Below are 15,568 nucleotides of genomic sequence, written 5' to 3'. Positions count from 1 at the left end.
ATTTACTGGCCAGCTTTGTAACTGGTCTAGGGGCTGAGGCTAAGTCAGGTGAAACTACAGTCTCCTGAATTTCACCCCTCACTTAAGAAAAACAGCTTTGTTATCTGTGGCTTATCTTGGCTTTGGCATGCAAAATTAAGAAGGTGTTTTAAGTTGTTCCTTTATCCTAAACTCTTTGATTTCTACATACAAATAAGCAAGAGACATTTTCCACTTCTCATGACAGGACATCAAGGGGTATTTTTTACTTCTGATGAGTACATGTTTCACATAAGACTGTAGGATAGATGGCTATTTTAGCACAGGAAGAACCCAGGTAAGTAAATGTTTGCTTCAATACATACTAAAAATTGTGAGAGGTTTTGCACTCAGCTGTTTCAGTGCAGGATTAGGTTGTATGCCAACAAGAACTTTCCTTGGGTGCTGTGGCTGTGTTTCTTCTGAGGACACTATGCGGGAGGGTTGGTCCCGTACAGCTACAGCCCTGCTTCCATCTGTCTTTTTGGAAGGTCAACCAAAACAGGTGTCTGGTCAGCTCAAACCAGCCAAGTCACATACTCACTGAGTGTCTTGACCCAAGAAATCCTGGGAACCCAGTGCCAATCAGGAATTAATATTGGAATGATTTGTTTATTCCTTCAGTGCTTCCTATTTCACTTCCCATGGTGTTTATTTTTGTTTAGTATCTTGTGTGATCTTTCTTCACTTGTGCAATGCTGGTGGGTTTGTTGATACCTCCAGTGAAGTGCAACACTGCTGTGTCACATGGAGTTTGTCATTTCACAACAAGATAGGTACCTTTGGAGATCTGTGGAAGAATGTGGCAAAGTGACATTGCTTTTTTTTGCAGACAGAGCTTGAAAAATATCAGAAAACACAACAGAGAATGTTTTCTTCTTGAGAGGATAACATACAGGTCTGTGCATTCCACCACTTGGAAAGGTATATTTAATATATTTTGAGTTTTCTCAGTGTCATGATTGATTTTACTATTCAGTAAAAAACTTAACTGGTCAATTTGAATTTCTGCTATCAAAATCAGATACTTAGAAGCTGAACTGTCAGCCAATAAAATGAGAAGCAGACAGCCTGTAAACGTTGTAGGATGAGCTTGTGTAGCTAACAAACCCACCCGTTCCTGCTATGATCAAATAAATGTTTTTCTCAATTGAAGTGTTAGAAACACATTTGTGTCCTTTTCCTGCCAAAACAGAATTTGCCTGTTACACTGTGACCTAAAGGTTGCTGCATTTTAAAATGATCTGATGGGCTAAGTCATAAATTACCATCATAAAGGTATGAAGGAAATGAGGTGGTAGTGGTATGGGACATAGCACTATAATATAAAAGTCAGCAGGGACACTGCCTTTCCTCCTAACACAGGTAACAGCATTTCCATACCTCCCACTATAGGTATTGTCCTGGTTTTGGCTGGTATAGAGTTAATTTTCTTCCCAGTAGGTGGTACAGTGCTGTGTTACAGATTCAGTATGAGAATAACATTGATAACATGCTGATGTTTTAGTTGTTGCTAAGTAGTGCTTCCCCTAAGTCAAGGACTTTGAAGTTTCCCATGTTCTGCCTGTGAGGAGCTGCACAGAAGCCTGGAGGGAGCACAGCCAGGACAGCTGAACCAAACTAGCCAAAGGGATATTCCAGACCATAGAATGTCATGCTCAGGTCCCCACACCATGTGGGACCTGAGCATGACATAAATGGTATGGAATAAGGGATGGAGAAGGTGCTGGCATTGGCTGCAGTAGAGTTAATTTTCTTCATAGTAGCAGGTTTGGGCCTATGTTTGGGATTTGTCCTGACAACAGTACTGATAACAGAAGAACGTTTTCATTATCACTGAGCAGCACTAATACAGAGTCAAAGCCTTTTCAGCTTTTCACCTCATCCCCCCAGTGAGGAGGCTGGAGGAGCACAAGGAGCTGGGATAGCTGACCCCAGCTATATATCCCAGAGGGATATCCCACACCACACGGCATCATACTTACCACATAAACCTGGCGGAAGAAGGAAGGGGAGGATGTTTGGAGCAATGATGTTTGTCTTCTCAAGTCACCATCACATGTGATGGAGCCCTGCTTTCCTGAGGATGGCTGAACACCTGGCTGTCCATGGGGAGGAGTGAATGAATTCCAAATTCCTTGGTTTGCTTTGTTTGTGTTCTTATTAGACTGTCTTTATCTCAGTCCCTGAATTTTCTCACTTTTCTGATTCTCTTCCCATCCCACTGCCAGGCAATAAGCAAGTAGCTGTGTGATTGCTGACAGGGTTTTAGCCATGACATGTATTTTGATAGAAGTCATGGGATCTAAGGATCTTCTTTCCTTTAAATCTACCTTTATTTATTTTTGGACTACTGATTAATTTAATCTTCATATGACAAATGAGGTAGAGATGTTAATAGCTCCCACAGTGTTAATTTATTAATGTAATGCCTGAACCCACTGTGTACCACTTAGTTTATGTTCAGACAAACAATCTCTAGATAGGAAATTAAAGTGAAAAAGGACAGGTAGCATGTCCTTCATCTGATACAGACTAAATTGCACCCAGTTTGGCCCCCTGCAGCCGATACACTCCTTCTGTATGTGTCAGCAGGCCTTGAGCTCTCCCATGTCCTGCTGCTGTCTTTTGCCAAATTCTTTGCTCACATACCACACCCTTGGCATCATGGTACAAAACATCACTGGCAAGCTCTTAAGCCACCCACTTAATATTAGTAAATGGTTTCCTTATTTTTCTTAAGATTTCACAGGAATTAAGGCAAGGGGCACACTTGTGAGACCTGTGGAGATCAAGACCTTGTGTTTCAATTAAAGAGACATCATAAGAGCCACACCTTTGTTGCTCACATAGTCTCTTAGCAGCAATATAAGGATTAAACCATTCTACTTAAAATCTTTAAAACAAGAGCCTTTGTGAAAGCCAGCTTTGGTGTTCCTCAGTGCAAGTATCTCCACCATGAGCTCAGACTGGCATGTGGGGCTGCAAGGAGATAGATTTCTCTTTATTCTCCAAATGCACAATGTATAAGGGACAGTGTTGGCTTTGTCAGAGACTACAGGGAGGGAACCTCTGTCAGTGGAGTTGCCCTCATGACCAGAAAAACTTGCCCAAAGATTTTCATCAGTCTTTGCAAGATCCCAGGTGCAGCTGGAGATTGTGCAGGTTACGCACAATGTGTGTATCTGCCTGCATACCAAACCCTGCGTGGCAGCAGGCTGCCAGCATCCAGCTGCTCTCTGAATTCTCCTCTGTGTGTCTCACTTTGCTCTTGCAGCTCAACTTTGGGGACACACACTTCATTCCTGCAGCTCTGCAGGGGACATACACACTTTGGTCTTGCAGCTCACAGTTGGAGAGTCACTTCTGTCCCACAACTCATCCTTGGTCCTACAGACATTCACTCTGTGGGAGCCACAGTATCCTGGTTTTGGCTGGTATAGAGTTAATTTTCTTCCCAGGAGCTCATACAGTCCTGTTTTCAATTTAGGATAAGAACAATGTTGATAACACACTGATGGTTTAGATGTTGCTAGTAGGGCTTGCGAAAAATCATGTTTTTTTCAGCTGTGTTTTGCTAATGAGGAGTTGCACAAGAAGCAGTAGGGAGCACAGCCAGGACAGCTGACCCAAACTGGCCATGGGAATATTCCATACCATAGAATACCAAGTTTGGTACATAAACTGTGGGGAATTGTCTGGAAGCTGCCAGTCACTGCCCAGGGGTGGAATGGGTATTGGACAGGGGTGATAAGCAGTTGCACTATGCATCATTTGTCTTGGTTTTATTTATAGCTCTTTTTGTTCCCTCCCTTTTCATTATAGTCATATATATTATACATCATCATTATTATGATTATGATTATTATTATTATATTTTAGTTTATTTCAATTAAACTATTATCTCAACTAATGGGTTTTACCTTTTTTTCCATTTCTCCTCCTCATCCCACGGGGTGGGGGGAGCAGTGAGCAAACAGCTACATAGTCTTTAGTTGTCAGCTGAGGTCAAACCACAACAAACAGTAAGAGGAAGAGGGACAGTATGAGCCTTGTTTGAGGTGACATGCACAGTGGCATCCTGACCTAATGGAAGCTTTTCTAGAAGAGGGCACTGTCTTGTCTATATTAGATAGGATACATTTTTCCAGCTGGATCTGTGGTGCAGACTGAGCCCATGTAGCTGGTTATGGCACTGTCATGGTTTGACCCTGGCGCAATGAAAAAAATTCACTTCCGTGTCAAACCACGACAGGTACCCACAACTCTGCAGGGCCTGAGTGATGTGTTGGCATTAAAGGGCTGGCAAGCAGCCTTCTAAAGCAGCCTTCTAAAGACCTCAATCTGAGCCTGCCTATGACTGCTGTTGCCCTGGTCCAAAGTCTTCTCTCCACGAGGGGAAGAAGGAACAGGGAAGGTGGGGAAGAGGTGGACAAGGTCAGTGTTTGAAAGGGTGTAGATATGTAGGCACGGGTCTGTTGCAAAACAGCCATGGAGGCTCTTGAGCATGGAGAGTACAGAGTACACAGGCATGGGAAGCCAAGGAGGCCTGGGCAGGTGGGCCCTGTGCTGACATGCTTCTCTTCATCTTCTCTGTAGGTGCAAATCATCTATTCCAAGGGATCCTTGTTGTCAGCAGCAGGGAACTGAGCCAGTTTGCAGTGTTTGACCCTGGGCCCACAATTGTTCTTGGGTTTCAAGAGCAAAGTGCATATAAATATACCCAGAGTCACTATGGGTTAAGCTCATTTAAGATTAGGTGTTTATAACACAAGCATCTGGTTTTATAGCTCTTTTTATCATCAGTGAAGTGCTAACAAATATAAACCACTGGGTTCAAGCAAGTTATGTTTTTCCCTGATGTGCAATGAAGTACATTCTAGGCTCTGTTGACTCCATCTCCCTGATGATAATGGAAACCTGGGCAGCAACCACAGTGGGTGACTCTACAAAGCAGGTGAGGTGAGGTGAGGTGGATCCCACCACAAGTGCCCACAAGAACCATCAGCTGGGCAGAGCAGAGTCCCGTGGAGGTACAGCAGGAGCGGGTTCAGGCTGTTTGCTAGCTGTTGGCACGCAGGTGTTCACACGCATTTCTGCAGCTCAAACATAGCGCACACTACCCTTTGCTGCCAAGAGACCTGGGGAAAAAATGAGGGAAGAGAGGAGACACTGTGATGGGCACTCAAATTTAGAGAAGGTGAAAAGGCTGAGTGACTTGCAAGGGCACCAAGGAAGCAGGAAAGAAGGTATGGTGTAGCTATGAGACAGGGCACATAGAGGAGTTTCAGACCCTGTAGTGAACCAGGCTATCACAAAGCAGCTGCCTCAGGGAAAGCTTGGTTACTTTTATCCTGCACCAGAAGCCTCCATTTTGCCCTATTCCCCCTGGATGTGCTGCACAGCATGACAGCTGTCACTTGCAGGTTTGCTCTGCTGAGGGGCAGTGGCTCTGTTCCTCCAAGTTTTTCAGGAACACGCTTGTCCATCATGAATCTTTTCTTTGGCTCCTCGCTCTGTCTCTTTGGGTGAAGCTGAAGGACTGATGTAAAAGGCTTTGTGATCCCTTTGGTTTTCAGTTTAGTTTTCACAAGTATATCTTGTATTGAAAAATAATTTTAGACAGCCTATGTGTAACTAGCTCCATTCTCCCAGGAGAGAATTTACATTAATTTCTTACTACTTCCAGAAATGTTTGGTTTTGTAAAATGTTTTTTTTTTTTCTTTTAACATTTTTCTAGTACCTTCCTGTTTCTGAGTTAGCTAAGGTGGGTTTTGTAGGTAAGCTCTACTCTATAAAAAGAGGATTGGCTGAAAATGGACTGATGTGTTCATTTCCATCACAAACTTCCAGGAAGCCTTTTCACAGGTGCTGTTGAAAAGTTACTGGTTTGCAGTAGTGGAAGGACAAAATGATTCTTGCAAAATACTGTTTCATCGCCCTTTTTTAGGGACTGAAAATGCAGATATTGGACAGAAATAGAGAGTGATTCTGCAGCTCTTGATGCCAGTGCAGTGAACTGTTTAAGAGCAAGGGCTAAAAGGCAATGGGAAAGAGGTGTCTACCAGAAGAAAGCTTGCATCTAGTTGTTAGTTTCAAAAAGCTAACAAGATGCTTTGGGTAGTTTAAAGATGCCTTAGTTAGTTTTGAGACGTTTTCAAGATGGTCCTGAAGACCATCTATGTGTATTTGATGGCACCAGATGTAAAAAAACCCACTGATGTCGTAATATCTGTGTGTGTACATGTGTTTTGCCGCTAGAACAGTTTTAGCTATCAGAAAACTGTTACATCCTGCTCTGTGCAGTCAGGGTCATGCACTCCCCAGGGACTGTCTTCAGAGCCTTCCCCAAAAAGGGCATTTCTAGCATCAATGTGGATGTGGGTGGAAGAGAAAGCAGCAAGTGAGGGTCAGGGGGATCTTGCGCCTGCAAAAGGCTTTGTCAGATAAAGTGGGTCACATTTTCCCCACTTTTATTCTGCTTATGTGTTCAGCCTTCAGCTGCACAAACCTGGATGCACCGGTGGTGGATTTCACTCTCAGGGGTCCTGCTCACAATCAGTGAGCACTCTGTGACCGGTGCTGGAACCTGAGTACAGAAAAAAAGGAGAAAGGTGGAAGCCCTTTGGGTTTCTTTGTCCTCAGGAAGCTTTGATGTTAGCCTCAAATCCAGGTCAGTCTCATGAGACAGTGAATGATCTAAGCTGTAATTTTTCTGGAACATGTAATATCCATAACAATTCTCCAGAAAGCTTTGCCTGCTGTTTGGGCTTCAGCTTCCCAAGACTTCCTGCTTCTGGTGAAGTCCTGGGAACTCCTAAAGCTGGTGTGACACCTCCTTCTCCTCCACCCCAGTGTTTTGTGTCCTGTGTGAGCTGCATTGTCACATAATGTCAGCCTGTCACAGTTTGGGTCTGCTTCCTTAGGCTCAGTTAATTAAAAGCTCAGATGTCATTTAAGAGCAACTGGAGGAATTGCTGTCATAGAGAAATCAGTTCTGTATCATCCTGGTTAGCACACCCATGGAAGGCAAAGCTGAGACACTAAAGTACATGTATGTGAAATAAAACCATGTGTGGAAAGCATTTCCTAAATTAAAGAAACACAGCATAGCAACCCATGCTGAAGGAAGCTTTTTGGATCCAAATTAGGATGACACAGATGATACAGTGAAGACATGTTTTTCAGTGCAGATCTATGAGTGGGCCTGCATGCACCGACCCCTCTCCTGTCTATTGGCACAGTGTCTGACCAGCCCAAATTCAAGTGGTGTGTGGGTCTGTTTGGTTACTGAATAGCTATTTGGCAACTCTGGGTGAATGCCCTTGGATAATCCCGCTGACACTGGGTGTTGGAGAGCTTGAGGTTTTAGAAACTTTTGGATCAAATTTACTCTTGTTAAATAAACAATGAGTATTGATTAGATCATATTAGATCATTAGATCACCCAACAGAGCACTCTTTCAAATACCGCAAGTCTCCAGAGTTCATTTTTATGTATTTATATTCTCAGAATGCCTTGAAATGCTTGCTTTGGTCTATGCTAGATCTTTACTCATTAAGGTTTATATACTTTTACATGCATGGACCTGTGCATACAGATAGGACGATTTTCAAGGCTGCTTAAAGGATTTGGGTACTCACTTTGTTTGTTTTAACTGGAGACTTGAATCCCTTAGGTAGATTTGAAAATCTTAGCCATAATTCTTTGCTTATCTTAGTATATTAGGGTAAGACCGTTTCCGTGTTAAAATAATTTCTAAGTGCTCTTTTCTTGCTGGCATGGCATAAAAATGTGTTTAAGTGGAATTTTAAGAAGCATTTGTTTTTCTAGACATATTAGTTTATTTTACTCACTTGCTGCTTTGTTTACTAAGGAAGCTCTTAAATCACAGTCTGTTTATATTTTGTACTGAGCAGAGTAGCAAAGGGTTTGTCTGGACTAAGCCTACACATCTATAAAGGCCTTTCATTATCATTATTTGTACAGTTTAAATGTCCTGGAAAGGTTTTCTCATCTTAAATCTCTCAGCAGTACAGTACGTATCTGGCCTCAGATGTATGTCAGGAGAACACCATATGGCCCTGCCAAGTGCAACACCCGCGCACGCAGGAGCTGGTGTGCAGCGGTGGGAAAAGAGCGAGGAGTGGAATCTGTAAACTGAGCAGAGTAGGTGAAAGGCTGCGGGTGCTCTGTTTACATGTGCGCCGAGCGGGAAGCTCTCATGTTGCACAGGCAGTTCTGTCCGGGCAGGAAGAGGAAAGCACAGCCTGTCTCAGTGCTGCTTCCCAAGGCGGCTTGTTGCGCCACTCTCCATATCTGGCAAGGTGCTGCTTGAAGCCCCGGAGGAGCCTCAGCCACAGGGTGTTCCATCCATCCCATTGCCTTCCCAGCTGCTCTGCTGCCAGTAAAACCCCGGCCCACACCTGGAGGGAGGCCAGTGCAAGCAGTGGAAGCGGCTGTGGGCAGTGGGCACCAGGCTCCTTGCACTGTCAGCGGGGCTACCCAGCGTGGTCCCAGGCTGCACAGAGTGAGTGTTGCCTTTCTGAGCTGCCTGGATGGTGGAAATGAGCTGGTGCACTGCAGAGTGCTGGAGCAAGCCCAAATGTGGGGAAAACCAACCCATCCCCAGACCTGACCTGGATCTCATTGCCAGTCTTTTGAGTGGCACTCTGTTAGGTTTGACTTATAGTTTAGGGCAACATTTTCCTTTCACTCCCAGCAAAGAGAGGATTTCATTGGGAGTAACATGTTGAAATAAACACAACTTGAGAATTTGCTTATTCTCAGAGTAAGCATGGGACTGGCTGTGCTTTAGGCACACACAAAAGAAGATGCGACTCAATAGTTTTAGATCAGTTTTTACACATTACTTTGCCTTACCTGTACATGTTGAAATGCCATGGACCTCAGATTTTGGGTTGCTTGCAAGTGCTGGAAATGCTGCAGGTGTTTTATTAAAGAAAATACTCACTTGTCCCCAGCAGTTTATCAAAGGTGCTTCCCACCCATTTCCTCTCCAGCTCCAAGAATGAGATCTGACAGTTAAGTCTCCAAGCTCTGGAAGGACCACGTGCCCTACAGCTGTCCCTGTGACCAAAAGGGCTGAGAACTCCCATGGAGCACCAGCACCTTCTCCTGCACTCCTTTTTTGTTTTTTTAATTGTAGCCTGGCAGGTAGAGCCCATGACACTCAGGAAGGGAGCCTCTGGCTGTCCCTGATGTCTGTGGTCCCTGCCATGAGTGTAATCCCCTCCGCAGGGCTTGCTCGGCCAGCCTCAGGGTGTGCCTCCTTTGCACACCTGCAGACACAATCTGGTTTGACTCTGGTTGAACAGGAGTGGCCACAGAGCAGGCTGGAGGCGTCAGCCCCATCCCCAGGGCCCTGCTCCCTCAGTGCCCACAGCAACAGCAGCCCCATGTTCTGCCAGGGGCTTGAGGAGTGGCCAGCAGCTCCAGGTGAGAGGGCTGAAAGCACCTACAGCACATGCAGGGAGTGACAGCTCATGGCTGCATCCATCATCCTTCAGTTACTCATCTACAACTCATGCCAGCTCGGGAGAGGCCTGAGGAACACACTGAGTGCCAGTAGCTGGGTGTGCAAGCTGCACATCATGCCTTGGGGAGATAAGTTGCTTGCAGGCAACGAGCCACGAATGGACACTGACCCTTTGCCTGCATGGGGACCCAGCCGGGGGATGTAGGGTCACCCGGGGACTGCACAGGGCCCGATGAACTGGGACCAAATATCACTGGACCCAGAGATGTGTGCAAGGCATGTGAAGAGCAGGTGAATAGACTGTGAAGGTATGAAACCTCGGGGATCTCTTTATTTGGGTTCCCTCCCCAGAGGCAGCCGCTCAAGCTGTTGTTGCTGTACCACAATTAAAATACTTAAAGGATCCAGATGTTTGAAATTCTGCTACAGGAGGGCCAAGGTGGGGATGGCGACTGTGTGAGCGGTGTGTGTATGGAGCCACGTGGGGCACCTGTCAGTTCAAACTGCCCAATTTGGGGTGATGTGAGTGAGACTCCCAGAGTGGCTCCCAAAGGACCTTTTGGAGATCTGTTGTGAAATCCCATGATCACTGATTTTAAAACAACAAAAGAAGCTACAATCATTTAATAAGCTGTCTCTACTGATCTGGTCCTGCCATTTGTAGACAGTACAGACAGTTTGTGTGAATTACAGACTAGATACCAAGCCAAACACTGTGCTTCCATCTGGAGAATTACAGTTCTGCTTCTTGCTTTTACCAGTTTGCTCAACTGGGCAAGGGAGCCTAGTGCAGAAATTGATTTTCTTTGGAAAAAAATTAGCAATCTACTTAATGCTGAAACAATGCCTTCTGACTAGCTGTCAGGGCCTTCAGCTGGTTTGAGTGTAGCTTATTCCAGACCATGATGCTCTATATGTTATGGTGCATGTCCTCAGCTTCACCTTTCCATTGTGCACCTTATCTCAAACCCTGCTCCTGGGACTTGCAATCATTCATTTGGAATTAAAAATGAAACAAATCACCTTAGATCTCATTTATGTGGGAAGCTGGGAACTGTACTGGGTAAAGAAACAACTTTTGGTCTATTGAATATCCTGGGGACATGCTGCAGAAAGCCCAGCATGCTGTGTGTGTAAAATATGCAGTGTGTAAATAGAAGCTTACAAGACAACATGTTTTAAGGTGAAATTGCTGCAGTATGAGACAAACCCCAGAAGCTTGAAGGGACAACATCAGTCTTAGTTTGGGGGATTGTTAGTAGTCACTGGAGAGGCAATAGAAAGTCACAGGTAGAAAGAAAATGTGATAATATGGAAACAGGCAGGTGGAACAAGCCCAGCTGCACCCTCTCCAAGCCCAGAGCAGCATGTTGGGCAGACAGGCTCAGTCTGTGGCACAGGGAGCCTACACCAGCTCCTAGGAAACCCAGTGCTGCTGAGGGCAGGGGGCTGTGGTGTGACAGGGTGTGCATTGGCTCCATATCCCCTCTCTCCTCTCCCTGCCAGCCATGTCACATCCAGAGTGGTCTCCTGCGCTGTTCTGGCAGGCGCAAGGCTCTGGCTGGCAGGTGTGGAGGATGCCAGTGCCTCGGCAGCCAGGCACACTGCTTGGCTGTGGCTGCAGTGCTGGCCCTGGTGTGGCATGCAGGCTGTCTGCATTCCTGCATCAGAGGCTTGTGGCCACCATCTCATCCTGAGTGCTTTAGTCCTGTGTGAGTGCCTGATAGAGCACTTGGCACGTGAGACAGAGATCTCTCCTCTGAAACATCTCTAATTCCGGTGTCCTCCAGGGTTTTGCACTGGGGCAGGATTCATCCTGCTCAAGGTGCATCCAATATAACCAGTCTGCTGGTTTAATAAGTTTAATATCAAAGAAACTCCCTGCTCTGAACTGGAGGCATTACCTCATGGTTGCCAGAGACTGCTTGGGCCAGCAGCAGCTTTGTGTGCTGTGCCAAGCTAGTGCCTGGAGCCCCAGCCCTACATGCCTGCAGCCAGGTGAGAGGCACCAGAAGGTCGTCCAGAGCACCAAGGTCTGGAGCCAGGTCTGTGTGTGAGCAGTGGGCTGCAAAGCTGCTGTGGGCTTTATGTGCCTGCCATTTCATTGCCAGGCTACAGGTGACTCCCCTTATCTTGACTTTGAGGTTTGAGATGGCTGAACCCCACAGAAATGCCCAAGCAGGTGGCATCCTCCAGGGCCTTAGGCTCAGGGGAGAGCAGTGGCATGCCAGCCATGCAGGCAGAGCAGCGGTGGCCCATGGAGGTGGGTGTGGGTGGGTGCATGCCATGGGTGCAGTGGGGCTGGGGCTGTGGGTGCCTGCTGCCACTGGAGAGGGGCTCCAGCCCTTTGGCAGCACCAGCGATGGGAGAGCCCCTGCTCCAGGGAGATTGCAAAATGCATTTGGCAGAAGCAGAAGCACAGCATGGTAAGTGTGCTAAGCTAAATCAGCTTTGCTTTGTGGATTGTTTTTTTTTTTCTCACAAGCCACCAAACAAACACCACTCTGGGGCCTGAGCAGAAGCTGGGAATACCCCTTCTGTTTCTGCCTTTCCCCCCGCTTGTCCATTCCCCACTTATCCAGCCCCTTGCAGGATCTCACAGGGCCCCCACAGCCGCTGCATCAGCACCGTGGAAAAATGCATTGTGGCTCCGTGGGACTCAGCTCAATGGTCCCAAGGGATGGAGGGCTAGGACTGCCAGGGGAACAGCGGCTGAGCCAGCAGCTGCTGCCTGCCACGCTGGAGGCTGAGCGGTCCTCCTTGTGGGGCTGCCCATGCAGTAGAGACTTCCTAAAGCCATCTGGAGGGTGTTTTAAAAGCAAATATTGCAAAGTATTGCCTGGCCTTCCTCTAGCTAGCAGGGAAAAAAAAAAAGAATACCCTGGAAAGCTATTCTGGTCTCGCATGATTCTCAAGTGGAAAATTTCATCTGAATTGATTTCGGCTGGCGGGGTTAAGGGAGGTGAGGCCCAGATGCCGCTGGCTCTGCAGCCCGGACGGACGGACGGACGGACGGCTCCACAGGAGCCCGTGCCTGCCACGTGGGCAGGGCTGGGTCTGGCAGCGGCTCCGGAGGGGAGAAAGGAAACCTGAGCCCAGTGGAGCGCAGGGGTTGGGATGCAGCCTTCAGTCAGCGTGGCCGCTGCCGCCGCTGTTACCCCTCCCCGGCAGGGAATAAACCGTGCCAACTCTCCAGGTGCTGAGGGCTGCCTTTCCACCTTGTCCCCATCTCCCAGCCGCAGTCACTCCCCTCGGTGCAGCCCATGGAGGGGGTGCAGCGGCAGGGACGCTGGGTGCGGTGGCTGGCGGGGCTAATCCCTGTCCCGCAGGAATAACATGGGGCATGTCACCAGACCTGCTGACGGCACAGGTCTTGAGCACCCGCCTTGAAACCGTGCAGGAGAGCTCGCCTGGGGCCCGGGATCGCGGCCTGGAGCCGGCAGGGGCGAGCGCCTCGCGGTCAAGCCCAGCTGGAGAAGGGGATGAGGGGATGTCCGCTCCTCATCCTTCCCCTCAGTGCTGATATCCCAGGACCATGCACTTTAAAACCTAGGGCGGGCTGGGAACTTGCTGTTCAGGTGTTTGCTGTTGGAAAGGAGTAGTAATTTGTCGAAATTGCAACTTTTAATGGGAATGTTCATATGTGTATGGGAGAGAGTCCCTGGTCCTGTGTCCTGAAGTGTCTCCCCCCTTTCCCCTCTATCTGGCAATAGTGTGGGTAGGTCAGTCCCCATTCTCACATGAAACCGAAAGGCTTTGGATCCTCAGACGGCTCAAAAGAATGGGTTTTCCAGCCAGCCCTACCCGCAGCACCTGCCGGCACAGATCCAGCCGCGTGGGCCGACAGCGCTCAGCCAGGGCGGTGGTGCAGCACAAACTGGAAAGGGGGTTTGCGATCCGGTGTCACAGACTCACCGGGTAATTCTGTGGGGAAGAGGGCCCGGGAGGTCTTAGGTTCAGCTGCTGGCTCTGGGCAGGTTCAGCCATGATGCCAGACCAGGCTGCCAGGGCTTCGTCCCGTCGGGGCTGGGAAAGCCTGCGGGAAAGGATCCTGACAGCCTGTCTGGGCAGCCCTCGGCACTGCCTCACGCATCCAGACGGCTTTCCCCGCTCGCGGTTCCAGGGGCATTCAAGGAGCGCGTCAGAGCGTGACGTGCGGCTCGGAGCGTGTGGCGGCCGGCCGTGACTCCCCGGCGCCGCCGGGACGCGGGAGCGGCCGGGCACGGCCCGGGCTGGAGCGGGGCAGGGCTTCTCCCTCCGCCCCGCCGCAGCGGCTCCGGGCGGGCGCTGGAGCTCCCTGCTGGCCGCAGCTCCCGCGCCGCCGGGACCGGCCCCGCTGCCCCAGCTCCAGCGGCCCCCGAGAAAGGAGAGGGGCTGGGGCGGCTCCGCCGCGGGGCCCCAAGGCAGTCCCGAACGGCAATACTCGCTCTGGGGCTCGCTGGGTATTGCTGGTGCTCCAAAAGGGAGTTACTGGGAGGAGGGTGCCCACCGTGGAGCCCATCACTGCTGTCCTGAACAGCCCTCAGTCATCCCTGGCTGCAGCAAGCGACTGACAAGTGACCTGTAGTGCACAGCTCCTCTCTGCTTCATCACCTCCACCCCGAGGATTTCCATTGGAAAGGTGCAATAAGCTGCTGACACACATAGATAAATGGTTTAAGGGTACAAGGAAGGGAATTCAGAGAGTGGGTAGTTGAGAAAAATATCCAGTCAGGATCTAAATGCAATTTCTTGGGCCTGAATTCTCCCCCCTGTTTGACTGATAGGAAGGAGTTGCCCCATGTTGACATGACACAGTAGGACAGGACACGACGCACATGTGACAGATTGGGCTCTGCACTACTGCCCACTGCAGCACTCAAGCATTTCAAGAGAACATTAAAATAAAGGATCATATTTAACAGAACTTTTGGGATGCAGCCGGTTGAAGACAGAGGGGATCAGCAGGGAATCCCTGCTGCCACATCTAAACTCAGGCTGACAAACACAATTAGCTTTGTCCCGTGAGCCAAGAGGGTAATCCTGTTAATGCCCCTAATTCATCTCCAAGACTGTGCAGTTGCAAATAGATGAAAATATAGAGGGGGAAAAAGCTCGTAAATACAGTGAATATAGGTGTTACTCCAAGAATAAGGACTGTAATAGGAAGGGTCCCCACCCTTCCCACATCTGTGAAAGGATGAGCTCTTAGGGAATTGCCCCAAGTCCTGGGTTAGAGACCTTCACTTGCCTTCTCTTGGCAGCCTCTCTGCCAGTGCCACAGACACCCCCACTCCCCTCAGCAATGGAGCTCAGGGCAAGTACTTGATGCACAAGTAGTGACTCTCACATGGTAAAGCAATAGCTAGCAGTAAATTGGTGAATCAGTTGCTACTACTTACTTCAAATTTTAATAAAGGGATGAAATACGAGCTCAGAGAAGGAGCAAGTCTACAGTCAGTGCAGTATCTCCAGCAAAAGGAAAAATTAGGTGTGTAACATCTGCCACCCTCCTGCAGTATATGTGGCACTCACAGATATTTTCTCCTTCAGTTCGGATCAGGGCCAGTTAAGCCATCTTTGGTACATACCCTGTTCCTTCTCCTGGCTCCTTGCAGCAGTCAGCTGGTACTGCCAGCACCCACTGAGCCCTTCCCCTGGGCAGCCACTGCTACCCTTGCTGGCCTCCAGGCTGCTTCTTAGCGCTGCATTTACTTTCCAGCTGTTGCCCAAGGCCTTAGCAAAGCCCTGAGAGCATTGCCCCTCCTCTCCTCACAGAAGAGGAGACTCACAAGGTATAGTCCTGGTTCAGCAAGATCAGTCTGGACCAGAACAAAGGCAGTTGCCTGGCTATCAAGGATTAAAAGCTGTTTTCTAGACCAAGTTTTTTTTGGGGCAGGTGGGTTTTTTGGTTGGGTGGCAGGTTTTTTTGTTTTAGTTTAGTTTTAGGTGTTTTGGTTTTAATTAAAAAACCCCAAGGGTTCAAACCTGAGACACAGACAACTCCACACACCCTTCCCCACCTCCACCCTCCCACCCCGCAAAAAAAAAAAAAAAAAGGCAGAAACAA

Source organism: Anomalospiza imberbis, chromosome 1 (assembly GCF_031753505.1).
Source record: "Anomalospiza imberbis isolate Cuckoo-Finch-1a 21T00152 chromosome 1, ASM3175350v1, whole genome shotgun sequence".
Taxonomy (NCBI): Eukaryota; Metazoa; Chordata; class Aves; order Passeriformes; family Viduidae; genus Anomalospiza; species Anomalospiza imberbis.
This window is presented reverse-complemented; position numbering follows the sequence as displayed.